This window comes from Lepus europaeus, chromosome 3 (assembly GCF_033115175.1).
Source record: "Lepus europaeus isolate LE1 chromosome 3, mLepTim1.pri, whole genome shotgun sequence".
Taxonomy (NCBI): domain Eukaryota; kingdom Metazoa; phylum Chordata; class Mammalia; order Lagomorpha; family Leporidae; genus Lepus; species Lepus europaeus.
Window position 1 is genome coordinate 79762120 of NC_084829.1, and position 23144 is coordinate 79785263.

A 23144-nucleotide genomic window follows, 5' to 3' on the forward strand; every position below is an offset into this window, starting at 1 on the left:
ATGGTGATACAAACAACCTCCAGCCTCACTGGGTATGCACATGGATGCATGATTAACATTGGTTTGTGGCTTGAGTCATCCAGGGATGATGGAACCTATGTTAGAAGATACTAATAAGTAATATCTCTTGTGGGACACAGACAGGAATGAACAAGTGAGTTGTTAATCTAGAATTGCCCTCCCCACTTGGTCTTCACTTGAACCATTTTTTAAAACATTGTTAACAAAAGTTAAACAGATTCTGAAAGGAGAGTCCTTCAAAACAAGTTACACTTTTGGAAATCTCATATATACTACATAAATGATTTAGAAATTCCGTTATGGAAAATATCTGTTCCGTTAATGGAACTAAAATTCTTTTTGGCAATAAACCTCAAATAAACAAACAAAAAAAGCACACATGAAACAAAACGTATAATTTTAGGTTTCTCTTATTCATAATGAAAGAGAAAGTTTTTCCTATACTTCCAATATGCATGCATTAATTAGAAACACATTAGCAGCTGAACATTGGAAAAAGCTTATACCAGAGAGGGAGTGTAAGCCCAATAGCATGAACTCAGGCTATAGAAATAAAAATGTATCTTGTAAACACCCAATAATCATTAATTTCAAGTTCTGACAATTAGTAACACAATGTAGAACTTTTTTATGTAAGTTAAACAAAACAGTGATATCAAGATTCACCTCTTCTCTAAACAAAAAATTAAAAAATGTCATTATGTTCTTAGAATTGTGTCTACAAAGCACATTGAATCTGTTAAAAACTAATTAAAAATTAAAATTTACAAATTTTAAAAAGAAAAAATGAACTATACATCAGAGCCATTCATATATATATATATATATATATATAATGCTCGATGATTTTCAAACTGTTATCTATGAATGAATATTTGATGTCATCTTACTTTGACCCTTAATGATTTAATAGAATTATTAAATCATCATTTCTCATTGTGTTCTCACAATGACTACATGAAGTAAGCATTATTTAAAGTTTGGATGGGATAAATGATGGAAATGGACTCATCTCTGTATCTCCTGATTCTTAATAAAATGATATAATTATTTTCAGTACAAAATAGTGATACATTCTTTTTTATTTTTATTTTTAGTATAGGGGTTTTGGTGCCAAAACACTATCTTCATTCTTTTTCTTATTTTTTAAAATCTCCATATTTGATCTCTATTTCTTCTCTTTTTTTAAAAAAGATTTATTTATTTATTTGAAAGTCAGGATTACACAGAGAGTGGGGAGGCAGAGAGAGAGAGAGGTCTTCCATCCGCTGGTTCACTTCCCAACTGGCCGCAGTGGCTGGAGCTGCGCTGATCCAAAGCCAGGAGCCAGGAGCCTCTTCCAGTCTCCCACATGGCTTTCCCAGGCCATAGGAGAGAGCTGGATTGGAAGAGGAGCAGCCAGGACTAGAACTGGCGCCCATATGGGATGCCAGCACTTCAGGCCAGGGAGTTTCTTTGACAAACATTAGGACACAATGTTTCCTTCTCCAACTAGAAACTAATGTGCTGTTACAACTCAAGCAAATATGTACTGATCCACAGTGCAGGGACTAAAAGAGGACACCTGCCCCATACTCTTTGTATTAATGTTGGACGTAAATGTTGAGACCCACATGTATTGCCACATGACGGTCAGAAAAGGATATCATGCTATTGCACAAAGAGGTAGGATCTGGAAGAACTGGATTGCTTTGGATCACAGTATATGAAAATGGGGCTATTGGCATCTTAGGTAGAACTGTGAAGCAAAGATAAGCAGAACATTTAATTGGGTTGTGCCATCAAACTAAAGAGGCTGTGGAGAGGTAAATGCAACATTTTTGAGCAAAATAGATGAGATGACAATAGGCTAAACCTAACAGAATACACAGAGGCATACATGAATCCACTAGTACAGTTGGAGACCTCAACATTTCTCTGTCAGAAATGGATAGATCTATCAGGCATAAAATCATTAAGGACAGGGGCTGGTGCTGCAGTGTAGCAGGTAAGGGCACTGCCTGCAGTGCTGGCATCCTATATGGGTACCAGTTTGAGTCCTGGCCGCTCCACTTCTGATCTAGCTCTCTGCTATGGCCTGGAAAAGCAGTAGAAGCTGGTCCAATTCCTTGGGCACCTGCACCCGCATGGGAAGAACCAGAAGAAGCTTCTGGCTTCTGGCTTCAGATCAGCATCAGCCATTGCAGCCAATTAGGGAGTGAACCAGTGGATGGAAGACCTTTCTCTGCCTCTCCTTCTTTCTCTGTGTAACTCTGACTTTCAAATAAATAACAATAAAAAAATCATTAAGGACAGAGTTGAACTCAACAATACCATCAATGAAGCATACATAATGGATGTCTATAGACTATTTTAACCAGTAACAGTATAATACACATTCTTCTCAAACATTTAGGGAACATGTATCAAGAATAGGTCACATTCTGAGCCATAAAATATGCTAAGCAAATTTAAAATAATAGTAAGTATACTGGGTATATTTTCAGACCACAACAGAATTAAATGAGAAATCTATAGCAAAAATGTAACTGGAAAACTCCAAAATACCCAAAGATTAAGCAATATAGTCCCAAGTAACACATAGGTTCCACAAACAAGAACAAAAGAACTATAGAAAGTCAAAAGAATATTATGAGTACTATATGTTCACAAATTTGATGACATACATGAAAAGGACTACTTCTTTGAGAGACACCATCTGCCAAATCTCACAAAAAGAGAAATAAGTGATTGAATAGACCTATATCTATGATATTAAAAAATTAAATCAATAATTAATACTCCTCTAAAACAAAAAGCACCAAGTCAATATGGGTTCATCAGTGAATTCTACCAAACCCATTTAAGGGAGAAATTATACAAATCCTCTAAAATTCTTTCAAAAGACAGAAGCCTAGAGAATATTTTCTTGATTCATTCTATGTGGCCAGCATTTCCTTTATACCAAAATAAGATAATTATAAGAAAACTGCAGAGAACAATATCTCTCATGAATATAGATGCAAAAATCCTCAAAAAATATTAGCAAATGAGATTCATCAATACCTAAAATAAATTATACATTATGAATATATTCTGAGTATACAAGTCTGGTTCATCATGTGAAAATTAATTAAGGTAATCCATCACATTAACTGATTAAAGAAGAAAAATTACATGATTATTTCCATAGATGCCAAAAAAAAATTCAACAAATCCAACATCCATTCATATAAACTACTCTTAGTAATTTAGAAACAGGAACTCCAATTTGACCAAAAACATATATAAAATATCTATAGCTACCATCACAATACATAGTTATATAATCAGAAAATAGAAGATTTCCCACTAAAATAATAAACAAAACAGATGTCCTATCCCTCTCTCCTTTTAGTATCATACTGGAAATCATAGCTATTATAATAAAAGGAAAGTAAAAGTATACATATTGGGAAGGAAGAAATAAAGCTGTCTTTGCTACAGATAACATGATTATCTGTGAAGAAAATCTGAGAGAACTGCTAAAATAATCCCTAGAATTAATAAGCAGTTTATCAAGTTTACAAAATATGATTTATATAATAAAGTCAATTCTTCCTACATAACAACAATGAACAACTGAAATAGGAAATTGAAAACACAATACCACTTACATTAATAGAAAACTGAAAAATCAAGGAATAGCTAAATAAATGGAGTGATAGTTCATGTTCATGGAAATAAAGTCCCAATATTTTAAGACACTAGTTTTTCCCAAGCTGATCTATAGATGCAATGCAATCCCAATCAAAACCCCCCCAAATTATACTAGATATATATATATTTTTAAACTTTTATTTAATGAATATAAATTTCCAAAGTACAGCTTATGGATTACAATGGCTCCCCCCACCCATAACTTCCCTCCCACCCACAACCCTCCCCTATCCCGCTCCCTCTCCCCTTCCATTCACATCAAGATTCATTTTCAATTCTTTTTATATACAGAAGATCAGTTTAGTATATATTAAGTAAAGATTTCAACAGTTTGCCCTCACATAGCAACACAAAGCGAAAAATACTGTTGGAGTACTAACTATAGCATTAAATCACAATGTACAGCACATTAAGGACAGAGATCCCACATGATATTTTTTAAAAAATTGATTAATTTTCTATGCAATTTTCAATTTAACACCAAGTTTTTTTTCATTTTCAATTATCTTTATATACAGAAGATTTATTCAGTATATACTAAGTAAAGATTTCATTAGTTTGCACCCACAAAGAAACACAAAGTTATACTATATATATTTACAAACTGATTCTAAAGTTTAGATGGGGAAGCAAATGGCCCAGAATAGCCAACAGAAAACTAAAGAACAACCAAGTTGGAGAACTGACACTACCCATTTTCAATATTTACTAAAAAGTTGTAGTAATCAAAATACTGCAATATTAATGAAAAATAAACAAACATATCAGTGGAACAGACTTCCCAGAACTAGAACTGCACAAATATAACCAACTGATCTTTGACAAAAGGATAAAGGCAATTCAACAGAGAAAGGGTAATCTTTTCATTACAGTGTGCTGGAAAAACTGGACATCCACATGCAGAAAATAAGTAGGTAGGTAGATGAGTCAATAAATAACAAGGCATAAACTTTAAATCTTCGAGAAAATTTACTCAAAACAGATCCTAAGCTTAAATGGAACATGCAAAAATTCTAAAGCTCCTAGAATACACCTGGAGAAAATCTAAATGACCTTAGATTTGGCATGACTTTCAGATACAACACCAAAGGCCTACTAACCCATGAAAGAAAAATTGATAAAATATGCTTCAGTATAATTTAAAATTTCTGCTCCACAAAAGATACTGTCAAAAGAATAAGAAGATAAGCCATAGATGAGAGAAAATAAAGGACTATTATCCAAAGCCTACAAGGAATTCTTAGAACTCAAAATAATAAAATAAACAATCTGATTTTATAAATGGGCAAAAGATATGAACAGGCAACTAACCAATAAATATATAGTTAGCAAATAGCACATGAAGTGATGCTCAACATCATATGTCAGTAGGGAATTATAAATTCAAACAATAAATAAGATATCACTGAACCCATATTGGTATGGCCAAAATTCAAAACACTGACAACACAAAATGGTGACAAGGATCTGAAGCAAAAGGAACACAATTCACTTGTTGATCAGGATGTTAAAGGGAATAGCCACTTTAAACTACAGTTTGGAAGTTACTTACAAATAGACTTGCCTTTGATCTAGCACTCCCACTGCTGGTATATACCCAAAACACATAAACACATTGTATCAAAGAGATACCTGCACCACCATGTTTATAGCATCACTGTTCACAGTAGCCAAAATATGGAATCAACCAAGGTATCCATCATCAGATGAGTGGATGAAGAAAATGTAGTGTATATATACAATAGAATATTATTTAGTTGTTAAAAAAAGAATGAAATTCTATCATTTGCTTCAAAGTGGTTGTAAATAGAGGACATCATGATGAGTGAAATAAGTTGGACACAGAAATATAAATACTGTATGTTTTTCACTTATATGTGGAAGCTAAAATTAAAAAATAATAAGAATTTCCTGTGTCAATTTTAATGCAAATACAGTGCTTTATCAAATTTTGATTTAAATCTTTGTCAAAAATTGTGAAGAATGAAATACTAATATAATTTAATGGTGTCTATTTTAAAATTTACTGTATATGTGTAAAATGAACATATTTTTACTTGATCATTGTATATAGCCTTTGTCTATATTCCTGCTGAACTATGATCTTTTTACTTTTTATTTGTTGAACTCTTTATTTAGTGGAGCATTGGCTTATTTATTGACTATTTATTTACATAATTGACCATTATGTAAATTAAAATTATCTCAAAAATAAAAAATGACAAAGTTGGAAAAAAAAAGAAAACCTGAACATGTTAAATATCTTTCCAATGATCCAGTAATTGCACCTCTTGGTATTTACCCAATTTAGCTGAAAACTTATGTCTATACCAAAATCTATACACAATATTTATAGAAGCTGTATTTGTAATTGCCAAAATTTGGAACAATCAAGACATCCTTCCATAGGTAATGAATGAATAAACTACAGCACTTCCGGACAATAGAAATTTATTCAGCACTGAAAAGAAATGAGCTATCAAGCAATTAAAAAGTATGGAGAAAGCTTAAAGGCATATTTCTCCATGAAAGAAGCCAATCTGATTCCAGCTAGTATTTGCTGGAAGAGACAAAACCATGGAGAATGAAAAGATTAATGGTTGCCAGAGATTAGAGGGGATATATAGGCAAAGCAGAAAGGATTTGAGGGGTAGTGAAACTATTCTATGTAATACCATCATGGTAGACATGTCATTTTCTTGTACATTTGTCAGAACCCACAGAAAATAGAAACTCATGAGAGAACCCTGATGTAAACCATGGGCTTTGGCTGATAATGATGTGTTAATGTAGGTTCATTGATAGTAATAAATGTACTCATGTGGTGCTGAATGTTGATGCTTAGGGATGCTATGTGTGAGAAGGAGAAGAAGGGAACTTTTGTTTTCCCCACTCAATTTTACTGTGAATCTAAAGCTGCTCTAAAAAAATAATGGAGGGCAAAAGAGAATGTCAGGTCCCAGAGAAATCCCCTGAGATTCAAGACAAAGTCTTGACTTTGCTTTGTAATCCACCTGTTACCATAGCCTCGAGATGGTTAGAGCTGGAGAAGTTGTCAGGGGCACTGCAGGCTGCTAAACTATGAGAGGAAAGGAGTCTCCTTGTGTCAAAAAACAGCTGGAGATATGGAGTCACGGGACCTGGTGGACCACTGCATAGCTGTGATCTTGATGAATTACTTACTGAACTTCAGTTTCCTTGCCCTTAGAAGGATTGTTATGAGGAACCAGTGAGTTAGCAGGTGCAAAAGTGCTCAGTAATATCACCATTTTTATGAAAGGTTGAAATTGAAATCAGGCACAGCACAGAGTCCTAATAAAGGATCTGAAATGCCCAAGTTGCAAAAAAGAACATTAGGAGAAAAAAATCTAATTCTGATGAGGGATTATTATGAAGACATTGGGAACAAAAAGAGGTCAACAGTGATTGCAGGATTTCCTACTGATAGTACAGGAAAGAAAAGGAGTGGGGTGCCCTTTAGAATCGGGACAAATTAGGAGAGGACAGCAGTGTTTGATGGAAGGCAATGGTTACGTTTACACTAAATTTTAGTTTCCAAGTGGAAATTTAAATTTAAAATGTGTGACAGACACTCAGAAGAGAGATTGAGGCCAGAGATACAGAGCTATCTGCTTCAGGCTGATAGGTGAAGATTCCAGTGTCAATAAAATCCAGATGCGGGGAACACAGGGAGAAAACCAAAAGGCTGGGAACTAACCTCTCTATGGCTTCATTTCTGCCTGAAGTGCTCAGGTTCCTAGTTCATGAGTGTCCTGTACAGCGAAGTCACTGGACATCCATCATTCCAAGCTCTGCCTTTTAAATCTTACTCTAATTTAAACCTAAGGTAATTAATCAAAACGAGACAAAAACTCCCAGAGATTTTCTTGTCTTTTGCACTAACCACCTTTCCTCTCCAGGTTCCTCTCCAAATTCTTCACTGAAGAGTTTAATAATCCTGTTTGGAGCTTTCACTAGCTGTCATCTTCACTAAATGCCTGCCAAGGAGAGTCTTCAAGTGTGTGATGTCTAACAAGCTGGACACTGAAAGCAGTTATTGAATAGAGCCCACGGACATGACAGCTTATGATAATAGCCTCAAAACTACTACACATGAACATTTCAAGGCTAAAAAAAAAAAAAAAAAAAACATTAATCCCTGGACCACCCGACCTCATTAGCTCCAAGGCTCTCACCACAGTATGAGCTCAGTCCCTCCCTGCCTATTGTCACAGTCAATAATAGCCATGTCTTCTCAGGTCCAATTGTGTCTCGGGTTCTCTATCCTGGACACATTCATCTACCTGATCCTTTATATTTCAAGGACAATGAGCAACCAGAATTTGACCACTTAGAAAGAAGTTTGAATTGTCTTTTATTATGATTCTTGTTTCTTGTAACTTTGACAATTTTTAGTCATCCTTTCAGCTAATAAGGCTTTGGGAGTTTTGTTTGGTTTTTGGCCTTTGCCTTGAGAAAAGGAACAGAGCAACCCATTTCTTCCACGTGTTTCATTCCCCAACAGGCAGGCTCATACGTACTATAAGCACATTTTGGTGACAGCTGCCCCATTCCTCCCTAGAGAAGAGAAGCATTAGGAAGGGGTGTTCAGAGGGAATGTAATGAAGCCAATGCACCCAACAGGGCATTCACATGAGTCCCTCAGTTCAATGTAGGTTCACATGCATGAACTTGGAAAACTCATCCCAATGCCCCTAAATGAACACCCGCTCCCTGTACCACAAGCAACACCTCTATTTCTACAATTCTTCCTGTCAACTACTAATGGTCCTAAAAAGAGATAAGAAGCATTATGTGAAACATTTTTTTAAAAAAATATTTATTTATTTGAAATTCAGAATTACAGAGAGGGAGAGACAGAGAGAGAGGACTTCTATCCACAGTTCACTCCCCAGATGGTCACAACAGCCAGGACTGGGCCAGCCCAAAACCAAAAGCTAGTAGCTTCATCTGGGTCTCCCACATGGGTGGCAGGAATCCCAGCACTTCAGCCATCTTCTGCTACATTAGCAAGGAGCTGGATTGGAAGTGGAGCAGATGGGACATGAACAGGCACCCATATAGGATGTCAGTATTACAAATGGAAGCTTTACCAACTATGCCACAACGCTGGCCTCAAAATGTGGTCTTTATAGTGACGCACTATGTATACCATTTTGTAGGAATCACTTTTCTTTTTTTTAAAAAAGAGAGAGAGAGAGAGAGAGAGAAGGAGAGGCAGAGAGAGAGGTCTTCCATCCGCTGGTTCACTTCCCAATTGGCTGCAACGGACGGAGCTGCGTCAATCCAAAGGCAAGAGCCAGGAGCTTCTTCCGGGTCTCCCCTGAGGGTGCAGGGGCTCAAGGACTTGGGCATCTTCCACTGCTTTCCCAGGCCATAGCAGAGAGCTGGATGGGAAGTGGAGCAGCTAGGACTCAAACTGGCACCTGTACGGGATGCCAGCACTGTAAGCAGCAGCTTTACCAGCTACACCACAGCACTGTCCCCAGGAATCACTTTTCAAGCATTGACTCACTGTCCCAGTATATTGAATAATTTCTTGTGTATAGAACTATGCCAGGCATTTTGCAATGCTAATTAAACAGAAACAATTGCTAACCTCTAGGCATTTATAATTTAAGAAAGACAGCTTCACTGGGGACAGTTGGGAACTAAATCAGGACATCAACAAAATTAAGCAATACTACACAACTATACAGATGAATGGCAAGAGTAAATGTGTTACTGAATGTCTTCTGGCAGCAACAGATCCCGCCTGCCTGGGGAGTCCCAAAGTTTCCGAACTAACGTTATTAAAGTTCATTGTGACTGTTATTTATCTTTTCAATGCTTCAACTCATTGGTAGGTGCTATCTAAGCCCAACAACAGTGTGTAACTGACAACATATTCCCATCCTTCCATTCTGTAGCCAGAGCTCCTCAGAAGTAAACAACCATCTACCCCTTCCTTAACACTTAACGCAACTTCTTTAGCCCAAGTTCTGTAGGTCTTTGCTTGCCCAGAACTAGTACATTCTGTTTATTCCAATTTGGGATCTGTTCTGTCTTCTCTAAACCTCCTTCCCAGGGTCACTGCCAACCAAGAGAGGATAAAACCCAGTTTCCTCCAGATCATCTCCAATCATGCACCTATTTTAGATAGGCAATAGCTGTCACAGTAGTTTACACCAATGAAGGGGTTGGACTCACCAGGGTCATCACTTAATATCAGCAGTTCCTAAGTCTCCAGAGAATTGAGAATTATATTTTAGCTTGAATATACTTGCAAAGTAAATTAGGGAAAAAATGTACTAGGCTTGGGGCTTGACAAAGATTTTTAAAACAGAAAGTTCAAGATACTATTTTGTAGGAAAAGTTACATTATCTGTTAACAGTGGTTAGTTCTATTGTGAAGGCATTGGCTAAAGTGTTGAATAGGGGCAGTATCTGAAATTGTTTGAGTATGTAAGCCCATAAGGCCAGGCAGAGATTTGGGGTCTCAGATGGAACCAGATCATCAGAGATCCCCACAGCCATCATTCCTCTGCCTTCCTTGGTCAGAACTAACATCTTTGAAGTGTAGTCCACAGATGCACTCCCTTCAGATCCAGCAGATGTTCTGTGTCTGGGCTTCAATGGGGAACAGGAGTCTTTGGTAAGGCTGGGATGCCCCCAGCAGGGTTCAGCTTCCAGCTCTGAGTCCTGCCACCTTCTCAGTAGCTGACTCAGAGCATAATGCAAGTCCCAGATCTTTCTGGGACCCATGCCCTTCCTCCTCTTGATTCTGCTGTCTTCTATCCTCTTTTTTGGAATTACTCAAAGGTCCAATCTTCTCTATACCGTCAGCTTCCAACACAACTTGCATATGTCTTCAAAGGAATTAGGCCAAACATCCAGAAGGCATGGATCTGGCAGGAAGCTTTGGCTTCTGGTCCAGAAACATAAACCATCCTTTAGATAAGCAGGCCAAAACCTCTGGCTATTTGTTTGACAATGGAAAGGGAAAAATATAGAGAGAAATATGATGCCATAAGAAGTTGACTCTGGGTGTCATGGGGACGCAAAGGGCAGAAATCTAACTCTGCCAGAGTCAAGGGTGAGACTCACTGATGGTTTAACAGAGAAATGATTTTAAGATGAGTTTTCAGGTATATAAAATATACTCTACCCTTGACTTTCCAGAACATATCTTTTGGGGGGAAATTAAACAAGTACTTTTTTTCCAGTGGTCTAAAAATGTAGAAAAAATACATTTTTTACTATGTGGTAGACTTTCTAATGACAATAACAGTAGTGACTATCACAATGAAAACAGAAAAAGGCAGGAATTACTAAAATTTTTGTGACATGTGAGTATATATACATTTTCTAATTTACCTGGAGGAACTGTAGAGATCAAGTTAGTCCTTATTTTCCACTATCTTTACCCCCTACATCTAACTGTAGCATGTGTAGAGATTGACGTGAGTTTGAGTGATTGAGTAAAATCAGACATATTGAACTTCCCAGATCCAGTAATTAATACCTTGTCAAATAAGAAGACAGTGGTGCACTCAAGAGGAAAAGCCCAAGAGTAATTATACAGTGGCCAGGTTAGGGCTCAGTAAGTGACACTGACTTATTGGCCCTGAGCTTCTGACATTGCCTGTCAAGATCAATTTATAACCGAAATGACTCATCTACCCTTCTTATTCTAAGATCAAGTGTATGTCCTCTGCTCAGGGGAGTCTAACTTTCTTTGGCAGACTGATGGAGTCAAAGTCTAATTAACATGTGATAAATTACATTGAAGCCATTGCCTGTTACCTGATTCTCAGATAATCCATTTCATGTTCAATGCTATCTTTTGCTTAGTGCCTATGACTTTATAAAGGATATATACAAAAAATATCCTAAAACAAATTATAGTATTTCTTTGGGGGGAAAACATTGTCTTTTGTAAAATAAAAATAGGAAACTTTTTAAAAAGGAGGAAGAACTTTTCAGCTTAGAGCCAATAAGATCTGTGGCTCTGACCTGGGCATCCTTCGACTCCAGGGCAGGTCCATTTCCAGTGATCCAACTCTTGGCAGAGCTGCCAGGGCTATTCACAAGCTGACTTCTGCTGAAAAGCCCTTCACTCAGCCCAGCTTCCAAAGTGACCACTGCAGCTGAGGGGATGGTCAAGTAGGGTCAGCAACATTGCAGGCAGAACTGTAAATTTCTTGTTAGAGATGCCACCTGCCTTTACCTGGCCAGCTCTCCTCCCAGGCCAGCCAAGTAATGAAAGTCAACAGAGTGCCTTCCCCTAGGAGGTTCACACCTCCCTTAGGATATACCCCATGTGAAGAGATAGATAGGCCTGGGCCTCTGAATTTACAAGGCCTAAAGCCCACCAGATTATTATCAAGCCCCTTCTATCAGGTTCTATTTGCCTCTCAATCAGAAAAATTACTTGTAGCTTAGACAGCACCTTTCTTAGCTCCTCTAATAATGACTCTGTCCTTTGTTCTAGACCCTGTCTAGCGTACTTGGGCCTCATTCCTTTGTAATCATAACCTCTACTCTACCACCAATGGCTCTACTCCCAACCTGTGTGTACTGATGGTCCTCTTCCCCACTTAATGCTGTATAATTGTTCAAACCTGGTAAATGCCACTCTTAGGATCATTGGTTACTATCCTCACTCTGTCTTTTATGACCTTGTCTAAATATGATCAGAGTTGGCAAACTTGGAAGGCTTCCATAGCCTTGGCAACTCATGACGACAGCCTAGGATGGTTACTGGCGCCATAAACTAGAGTGTCAATTTGTTGGGTCAACAACAGGAGCCACTGTGCACTTGCTCCTCATGTGGGATCTCTGTCCTTAATGTGCTGTACATTTTGATTTAATGCTATAACTAGTACTCAAACAGTATGTTTCACTTTGTGTTTCTATGTGGGTGCAAACCGTTGAAATCTTTATACTAAATTGATCTTCTGTATATAAAGAGAATTGAAAATGAATCTTGATGCAAATGGAAGGGGAGAGGGAGCGGGAGAGGGGAGGGTTGCGGGTGGGAGGGAAGTTATGGGAGGGGGAAGCCATTGTAATCCATAAGCTGTACACTGGAAATTTATATTCATTAAATAAAAGTTAAAAAAAAAAAAGAAAAAAAAAGGAGGAAGAACATATTCATTTAGTGTCTTTAAGGTACAACTGGGCTCTTTCTCTTACAGAACTGTGTGCATTGTTCACAAGTCTGCATCATCCAACCACCAAGAGCTAAGTCACCAAGAAAAATCTGCCTTAGACAGAATTACCCAGGTGGGGGTGCATAGGATTGGGCCAAAAAATGATTATTTCAAGTAATATCTGCGGAGTCTGGAGAGCCCCCACACCAATGGTAGATGAGAAATTGAAATCCAGCAAATGCTGCAACACTGAGAAAACCAAAAGGCTATGCAGTCAATCCATGTATCCTTGAACCAATGCATCCCGGCTGGCATCCCTGAGATTAGTAACTTAACACTAGTGAACAGTACACCTAAAAGGTCAGTATTTTAAAATGCAAGTCATTCTCACCAGACCCTCCTTTCTACCCCACACACTCAAAACCAAACTTCCCTACCTGATTTCCCTTTCATTATTAATGTTGTCATTTTCCTGTCACATGAGCTTAAAATATTTGTAATGCTGTCTGACTTTTTGAATTATTTCTTTTTTTTTAAGAAGGGAGAGTTGAGAGAGAGAGAGAGAGAGAATATCTCCACCCACTATTGACTCCCCAAAAGCTCATAAGATCCAGGGCTAGGTCCAGCTGAAGACAGGAGCTCAGAACTCAGCCTTGGTCTCTGATAATGGGTAGCAGGAACCTAACTACTTGAGCCAAACCTGATGCCTCTCAGGACGCTAGAATCAGAAATAGAGCTGGAACTGAAACCCAGGCACTCAAATGTGGAATTTGGGCATCTAAGCAATGGCTTCATAGTGTGCAGACACCCACCTCGGTTTAAAATATTTGTTTAAAAGGATTTATTTATTTGAAAGGCAGAGTTACAGAAAGAGAGAGAGAGAGAGGGAGAGAGAGATAGAATATCTTCCATCTACTTGTTCACTCTGTAAATGGTCACAATGGCCAGAGTGAGCAATCCAAAATCCCATGCCACAGTGCCAGCCACAGCTTAAAATCTGAAGGTCAAATTTGAGTCCTTTTTGATTCCCATAGCTCAATCCCTGTAATGTCATTTCTTTCTTCTCTTTTTCAATTGTGGTAAAAAGGCATACAATAGGGGCTGGCACTGCGGTATAGTAGGTTAAGCTTCTGCTTGCGGCACCATATGGATGCTGGGTTATGTCCCAGCTGCTCCTCCTCTGACCCAGCTCTCTGCTTATGGCCTGGGATTGCAGTGGGGGATGGCCCAAGTGCCTGGGATCCTGCACCCATGTGGGAGACCTGGAAGAAGCTCCTGGCTCCTGGCTTCAGATTGGCTCAGCTCTGGCTTTTGCAGCCATCTGGGGAGTGAATAAGCAGATGGAGTATCTTTGCCTCTCCCTTTCTCTGTCTATAATTCTGCCTCTCAAATAAGAAATATTTTTTAAAAAGCACACAATATAAAATTGACCATCTCAACCACTTTTAAGTGTACAATTTACTACTGTTAAGTACATATACATTGCTGTGCAATCTCTCAAAAGTTCATTTGTAAAACTGAAATTCTCGACTCCTTAAACAATTTTCCATGTGCTTTACCACCCTCCCTGGCAAGCACCATCCTACTTTCTATCACTATGAATATGAGTTTTGTATAGGTATCTTCTATCAGTGGACACCTACAATATTTCTCTTTTTATGACCGTCTTTTGTCACTTAACATAATGTTCTCAAGCTTCTTCCATTTTACAGTACATGTCAGAATTTCCTTTTAAAGACTGAAAAAATATTCCATTGTTTGTATATACCACAGTTAGCTTATCCATTCATTCATCATTGAATGCTTGGGTTGCTTCCATCTTTTGGTTGTTGTGAATAACACCACTATGAACATGGGTTAACAATTATTTCTTTGAGTTTCTATCTTTAGTCCTTTTGGATGTATACTCAGAAATAGAATTTCCAATTCACATGGTAATTTTATTGTTAAGTCTCTGAGAGCCCCCCATACTGTTTTCCAATCTGCCATCTCTTGCCTTGTGCCATTCTTCGACAACCCCACTGTCAACCTAATTCATGCTCATTACCTCTGCCCTGACTGCAAAACCCTTCAAACTCTTTTCCTGTTCTAGTCAATCTGCCAGATTAACTTTCTTGTAATTGAAGTTCTGATGTAATCTCTTTGCTAAAAAGGAAAATCAAAACAAAAACCAAAAAACTTTCAATGGTTCAATAGTCCCATTCCCACCAATTATGGTCATAAATCTTTGACAGGTTTACAAGAGTAGTCAAAATATGACTTCTTCCCCTTATCCAGCCAGACAATGCTCTAGCACACACTTCCCTGCATCCTTTGTCATGCTCTCCGGCTTCCTGTCCATATTAGTTCCACCTGCTCAAATACTGTACCCTTAGAAATAATTTCACCTGGCATTTACTTGAGCAGCCAAAATTCCTCTTCCAAATGGAAGTATCTGTCAGCATGTGATTCATCTCTGGATCTCCCATGTATCCATGCACCTGTCCTTTGAAACACTCAGCACATTCATATTTTCATGTTCAATGTCTTTTATATTACACCAGGAGCCTTACTGGCAGAGAAGGGTCTATTTCATTTGCAAATAAAATCCCAGCATTCAACACTGCTGGGCATACAATATACAGGGAAGAACTTTGTTGTTAAATGTTGAAGACTTCATGTTTTCCTAACTGCAAGGGTATTTCAAAAATTCATGGAAAATGGAACTAAAACAAGTTTTAGTCTAACAACTTTTGAAATTGTGCATTTCTCATCATATGCATTTCCATGAACTTTTTGAAGACCTCTCACATGAATTCTGCTGTTTTGAAATTCCAAACTTTTATAACAGAGCCAAGTTCATAAAGGAGTACTCCAGAGGTGCTCTGAGGATTCTTTATTAGTAGACTAAATTATCCAGACTCTTTACATCAATCAGACAAGACAAATAATGGCTAAGTATCCATTTCCCTTGGGGCAATATAGACTCAGTCCTCACTGGATTCCATATTGGACCTTCTGCAATTTAGTTTCTTTCCTTTAATTATAATTATTGTCTTCCAAATGTTCTATGCTAAGAAATAAATTATTATGATTATCTAATAATGTAAGAATCTCATGGAAATAGATTTGAGGAATATTCTTCAGTGGGCAGAGCACTATCATTTCAGTGAGGAGTTTATGACTTATCTCCTTTTTAATTGCTTTGCTTTATTATTGCTTTCCTGCTCTATTGGACAGAACACAATGAAAAGAATCACTACTTTTGCCAAGGAGAGACAACATAAAAATAAGTTAAAATGGGAGCGAACTCTACATGCATGGTGTAATTTTAAAGTAAAATTATAACACATAATAAAATTCAAAATGAGTTGCAGCTGTGGTTTGCTAATCTTAAGCATATCATTGAGGAGAAAATTGACTAATAAACAATCTCCCACACACTAACAAACCAATGTACATATGAAAATAAAATTAACCCATGTTATAAAAAACTAAAAAGAAATCCATAAAATATACAGTAAGCTGTCATTTTTCAAGAATATTGGGAGGACAGAAGCAAAGAAGGTTGAACCTTGTTGAGTCTGGACTGGGGAGAAGCAAGAGAGGAAGAGAGGATCAGCAATCAAGGCAGAGGCCAAACCAGGAAGTGGCACCAAGGTGAGCAACCAGGAAACCCAAGGGCCTGCCAGAGACACAGAAAGTGCACATGATGAAAACACTATACATGGACTTGAAATTTTACCTTTTAATCCAATTTTCCATAAAATTTTTAAAGTGAGAGTGGAAACATTCTAATGCTTCTGGAAAAAGAAGAGACTTTGAGTCATAGTTGTTTTACCTGGCAATGCACTCATTGTTGCTTATAAGAGCGTCTTATTTGGGACTGCTGCTAGCTCATGCCATGCCATTTGGAGGAATGTCAGTCACCTCTCTGGACAAAGTGAGAAAAGATTCCTTCTCTCAGACTGGATGGGGGCTGGATTGTAGGCTGGATTTCATATCTTGCTCATCAGCAAGCAATGGTGGCCCTGATTATAAAGCTGATGTTTCCTACTTTACACAGTAGATACAACACATAAAGACTGCCTGTGATGTAAATCAATTTACAATCTGTGTTTTCATTAAAATTTTTAACATTGCCCATCTGAGAAAGAAAAAAAAAGTCTTCACAGTATGGGAGTGTGTGTATGGGTGAGGTGGGGGGAATTCTACTTCACAGTACCAGAAGCTTTTGAAATGTCAAAGTATAAAAAAAAAGTAACAAACTTTTGATAAAATCTTAAATCTACAATTCAAATAAGTTTAAAAAAAATCTATGAATTAGAAATAGCTAGAATGCTTTTATTTTGAGGATTTTATGCCGAAGACGAAAAGATTAAAAAAAATAGAAAATACCAAAGTAAGCTCAAAAGTCTTGGGTTTTAATTAAAATTAAAATACTAGAACATGAAAACATGCAGTTCTCCTATATGAATCACAGAAAATGTTGGTTACCATAACAATATCTTGTAAATTATTGCAGGACTGTAGAGAAACAAAAACACAAATATGTTTGAGGGTGTCAGAGAGAATGTGGCAGAATGTAGCAGACAGCAAAAGAGATACAACATATTACCTAGAAACCACAAAATAGTCACAGTAGTAAGGGAGCTACATATTCAACAAAAATATATTGGCCAAGAAGCCCCGAAAATTCTGAAAGCAAGTCTTGGTAAGAAAGTGACACCAATCACTTCCCTGATGTGTGTCCTTTGTTGCATTCCATTTCTGTGCCTCCAACATCTGCGTAAGGAGACTCAGAAATTTTTGTTGCTTCAAATTTCACTTTCTACTATAGTTACAACTTAAAAAGAAATCTGCCAGGCTGCCATTAGCATAGGGATGGTGCTACATAAGCAATATTCTTCAATATCTGAACAGATATACTTATTCATTATTTCCACTGTCACAATGGTCCCCAAATCTAAAATTAATAAATGTATAATATGGTATTTTTTATCAAAATACCTGCAAGTTCCTAGAATAATAGGAAACTTCCAGAATTTGATGGAATTTTTTATGAGCTGACAAAAAAAAAAAATCAACATCCCCTGCAAGTATCGGTGAGGAACTGAATCTAGAGAGCTCAATTCTTAAAGAAACATTGCTGGCTAAAATATATAGAAATCATATTATCCATTGTTTGATTTTGTCATGGGGTATTTTTCTGATATCTGCCTTTTCTGTATTCAATCAACCTAATAAGGAATCTGTTAAAAAATAGTTAATTTTTTATACTAATGCTTCTTAATCTTCTTCCATTATATATTCTTTTTACATTTAATATATTTTACAATTGACATTTCCACTTTGTATGATGATTCTGTTTCCTTTAGTGTCTCTTTTCCTAGTACTTTGAGACCTCACACTGTGCTTAAATATAAAGGTTTTTCAGAGCAGATATTCTGCATAGTGATTAAGACCTGCCAGGGACACCTGTGTCCTGTCTCAGAAGGCCTTGATCGAATTCTTGGCTTGGCTTCCTGACTCTAGGTGCCTGCAAATGGCATCTTGGGGAAGCAGCAGGTGATGGCTCAAGTAGTTGAATCCCTGCCCTCCATGTGTGAGACATGGACTAGGTTCCTGGCTCCTGGTTTTGGTTTAGTCTAGCCCTGGATAGTCTGGGTATTAGGGGATTGAAGCAGCAGATGGGTGTACTCCCTCTCTCTCCGTCTCTCTCTCTGCCTGTCTCTCACTCTCTCTCTCTCTCTGCCTCTCTCTCTCTCTCTCTCTCTCTCACACACACACACACACACACAAGTACATAAATAAATAAAGATAATAACCATAGCACTTCCTTTGAGAAGTTATCAGTGAGAGAATCTTACAAAGTCTTTCTCACAGCCCTTTCTCATAGGCATTCAAAAGGAAGGAATTTTAACAGCAGGAAATGCTATGCGCAGAATCATCAGATTTTTAGAAAAGCAGAATTTGTTTCAAATCCTGCTATAGTTTTCCTATATCCATGCCCACAAAAGCCAGTGCTCAAATTACAAAAGTTCAGTACCAGAAATCTCTCTGACAAGCTTAAATACTGTATTAGCGCTCTTCAAGATCCTATCAAAAGCCCTAGGAGCATAACAGCAAGGAAACACTGAAAGGTTTCTGCAGTAATAATGTCACTGATGTTGATGGAGAGATAAGGCACTTATTAGGTGTTCTTTCAGAGGAAGTCAGAAAAACTTATTAGAAATAAAACAATACAAGATGACCAGGTTCACTGGTTCCTTGGGAATAGAAGCTCCAGGCAGTTCTCAAGCCTATTGGAAAGTCTGGGACAGCCAGGCAAACAAAGGTAGACAATAACATAAATGGGTGGATTGTTTGCCATCACATTCTGAGGTTTCTTGGTGATTTGGTTTATTAGGTTGAGGGTGAACAATCTTTAATGAAACCAGGGTTTATTGACAAGCTGTACACAAACCCACAAAACCATCCCTGGGAGAAAAGGCCTATTTCCTCCCCCTGAATATGCCTTCATTTGTGCAATAGCTTTGGTTGTTTTTCTAACCATGAATGCTCTGTTAATGAGTAACCTGTCATTTATTATCTCTAAAAGTCATGTGCTTTACAAGTGATCTGTTATCTCCACTTTATTGGTCTCTTAATCATATTCTGTTGTTGCAGAGTCTTTGGCATTGAACTATATTGGAAGCCATTAAGTTTGTCTAAACATCACAAGCAATGAGGTTAATTCTACTTCTAAAAGATTTTTTTAGAATGCCCAAAACATGAAACAGAATAGTAGCATATTTGCTCCTACTAACCTTACAGACAGATGAAGCTAATACAATTCATTAGGCATAATCGAAATAGAAACCCTACAATGAAAACATCAGAAACAGTGTGCAAATTGAATTTTTGAAGTATAACATCCCCCTAGTGCACATAGTCAGCTCCCATAAATTTTAATGGACATAATTTGCTCAGCTGAAGGATTTCACCTGCTTCTGTGTAAAACCAACTACATATAGAAAAAGGTGCCCACAGGGGCTGGCGCTGTGGCGCAGTGGGTTAATGCCTTGGCCTGAAGCGCCGACATCCCATATGGGCGCCAGTTTAAGACCTGGCTGCTCCACTCCCGATCCAGCTCTCTGTTATGGCCTGAGAAAGCAGAAGATGGCCCAAGTCCTTGGTCCCTTGCACCCGCGTGGGAGACCCAGAAGGAACTCCTGGCTCCTGGCTTCGGATCAGCACAGCTCTGGCCATTGCGGCAAATTGGGGAGTGAACCAGCAGATGGAAGACCTCTCTCTCTCTCTCTCTCTCTCTCTCTCTCTGTCTCTCCTCTCTCTGTGTAACTCTTTCAAATAAATAAATAAATCTTAAAAAAGAAAAAGGTGCCCACAAAAGAAAACGGATGTTGCTGCTAATGTTTGCTTAGATAGAGCCCAAAGGAATTAGAGTTAATTAAATGTTAGTTGTTGCATAGTGTAATAAATGAGGAATTGGTATGAAATTGAGCAAATTATGTGTTAAAAAAATCTAGGAAAACAATGCTGAAGTCAGCACAGGTATGTATTTGCCTGATTTCCCACTTAGAATCCAATTCTCTCACCATTATGAGTGGGGGCTTCAAGGTAGATATAATGCCTTACTCCCCAGTGTGGCACTCACAACTTAAGCCTGCCACTCTAATGCTAGTCTGGAGATACTTTTGGAGTCAAGTTGAACTATGCTTTGTTCCCAAAATTCTATCCAAACGTGCACACTTTTAGGCCTTAGCCCCTACTGATCCCTCTACATAGTTCCAATCTTCAGTTGCTAAATCCTTCACCAATTCTCAGAAAATCTAGTAAATGTTAGAAAGTTTTTCTTGATTCTTCCACGTGAATATTGATTGATCATGGTAGTCTCAGATAAGACCCTACTGTATTGCTAAAACTTACTGAAGAACTTAGAGATTTGTTTATATGTGAATAGTGTAACACAGGAACTCAGCTCAAGGAATAACAGGCCTGGATTCAGACAGGCAAAAGAACAACTGTGAAGACTTACGTAGACTCATACCTCTTTATTCTCACAGCAGTGGATGAACATATCCAATCTGCTGTGCTCACAGTAGCAGGAGAGCACAAAAAGAGGATCTGCACTCAGCTAGGCCTTCAGTTTCTAATATATGCTTACAGACAACAGAGGCAGGCAGCCAAGGAGTATTAGCCTTTTGGACCTGTGTCAGCTTTTGGGCCCACAGATCAGCAGAGAACATGTCAGATTCTGATCCTGCAGGTTGCCATGGAAGTGAGGGAGCCTGATTGATTCCATTTCTTCCACAATCCACTTCTGGATTCCCTGTTTCACAATCTTTTGCAAATATTATCTTATAGGAAGAGTATGAAATATTGTATCGAAATTCTATAACAGCAATATAAGCTAGAGCAACAAATTATGAGTGAGCATTCAATACCAAACAAAACCAACCCAGACCATCCCCACAGAATACAACCATGGCTGGTTTTGATTATACTGCTCCTGGACTAGGGCCTTCACATGGGTCCAGGCATTGTACCACAACATGTATTTTATAATTTTAAAAAGTATTTTACCTATGCAAGGCTGTGTATCATTATGCATCATTACTTTTTAAAACAAAACTCAGGTGATTCCAATGTGTAGTGAGGTTTGAAAACTATTGCTTTAGAATTTATAGTCAGAGACATAAATATGTTTAAATGTGTTTCTCTTCCTTCTACTGATCCTAACCACAACAAAACCTGCTCCTTGCTACTCTGGATGTAACACAGAATGAGAGAAGTTGGCAACCCTATATGAAAGAAAAAAAAATGAATGAATCTAAGAAAGAGTAGGTCGATAATTTCTAATACCTATTATTTTGTTTGTGCTTACTATGTACAACACAAACACACATACTTTTGTCTTAACTCTGTAAGATTATTTGCAATGTCTCCTTACCACCAAATACTTATGTTTCTTAAAACCAAGGACTATATACCTATCAGAATGGCCCAATCCATCACCTTGACAATGCTAAATGCTGAAAATGATGTGGAGCAAAAGGAGCTCTCATTCACTGCTTGTGAAAATGTAATAGAGTACAGCCACTTTGGAAGACAGTTTGACAATTTCTTATAAAACTGAACATAGTCTTTTCATGTCATCTGGCAATATTTACCCAAATTAGTTGAAAACTTGTATCTACATAAAAACATGAACAAGAACATTTACTGTAGTTTTATTCATAAAACTACAATCAAGCAATCAAGGTATCTCTTGAGTAAATGGATAACCTACAATATATCCACACAATGGAATATTATATAACATGAAAATAAAATGAACCATTAAGACATGAAAAGACAAGAAGGAAACTTAAATCCACAACAATAATGAAACAAAACAATGTGTTTTGTATGATTCTAGTACTATATGTACTGCATTCTGGAAGAGGCAAAACAATGGAGACAGTAAAAATATCAGTGGTTGGCAGGGATTGGAGGAAGGGGAGAGTAGATAGGCAGAAAAAAGGACTTAGGGCAGTGATATTATTCTATACAATACTCTAATGGTGGACATATGTCATTATCTATTGTTCAAATTCACAGAATGTATACAACCAAAAGTGAACCCAAATGTAAACTGAGTTTAGGGTGAAAATGATGTGTCAGTGTAGGTTTATCCATTGTATGAATTGTGCCAGTGTAGTACTGAATGTTCATAGTGAGGAGAATGTGGATGTGTGAGGGCAGAGATACATGGGAACTACCTGCACTTCTCTTCACTGTGTTGTGAAACTCAAACAAAACAAGGCTGAGGACATTCTTTTACTTACACACATCTCAATTGTCAAAATCAAGAACTTTGTAGTAACTCCTGATGATTCTTTTTATTTCTGTGGTATCTGTTGTTACATTTCCTTTGTCATCCCTAATTTTATTGATTTAGGTCTTCTCCCTCTTTTTTTATTAGTTGGGCCAATAGTGTGTCAATTTTGTTTTATTTTGTTTCAAACAACTAGCTCTTCGTTTCACTGATCTTTTGTGTTTTTAAAAATTTTGTTTATTTCTTTTTTTTTTTTTTGACAGGCAGAGTGGACAGTGAGAGAGAGACAGAGAGAAAGGTCTTCCTTTTCTGTTGGTTCACCCCCCAATGGCCGCTGCGGTCGGTGTGTTGTGGCCAGCGCACAACGCAGATCCGAAGCCAGGAGCCAGGTGCTTCTCCCAGTCTCCCATGCGGGTGCAGGGCCCAAGGACCTGGCCAACTTCTACTGCACTCCTGGGCCACAGCAGAGAGCTGGACTGGAAGAGGAGCAA

General features: G+C 37.8%; 1 protein-coding gene across 1 annotated transcript in view; it reads right to left on the minus strand.

Moving 5' to 3' along the window:
- Window positions 1-23144, minus strand: part of UBE3D (ubiquitin protein ligase E3D) — a 460276-nt gene that overhangs the window by 17594 nt on the left and 419538 nt on the right. The window lies entirely within an intron of this gene.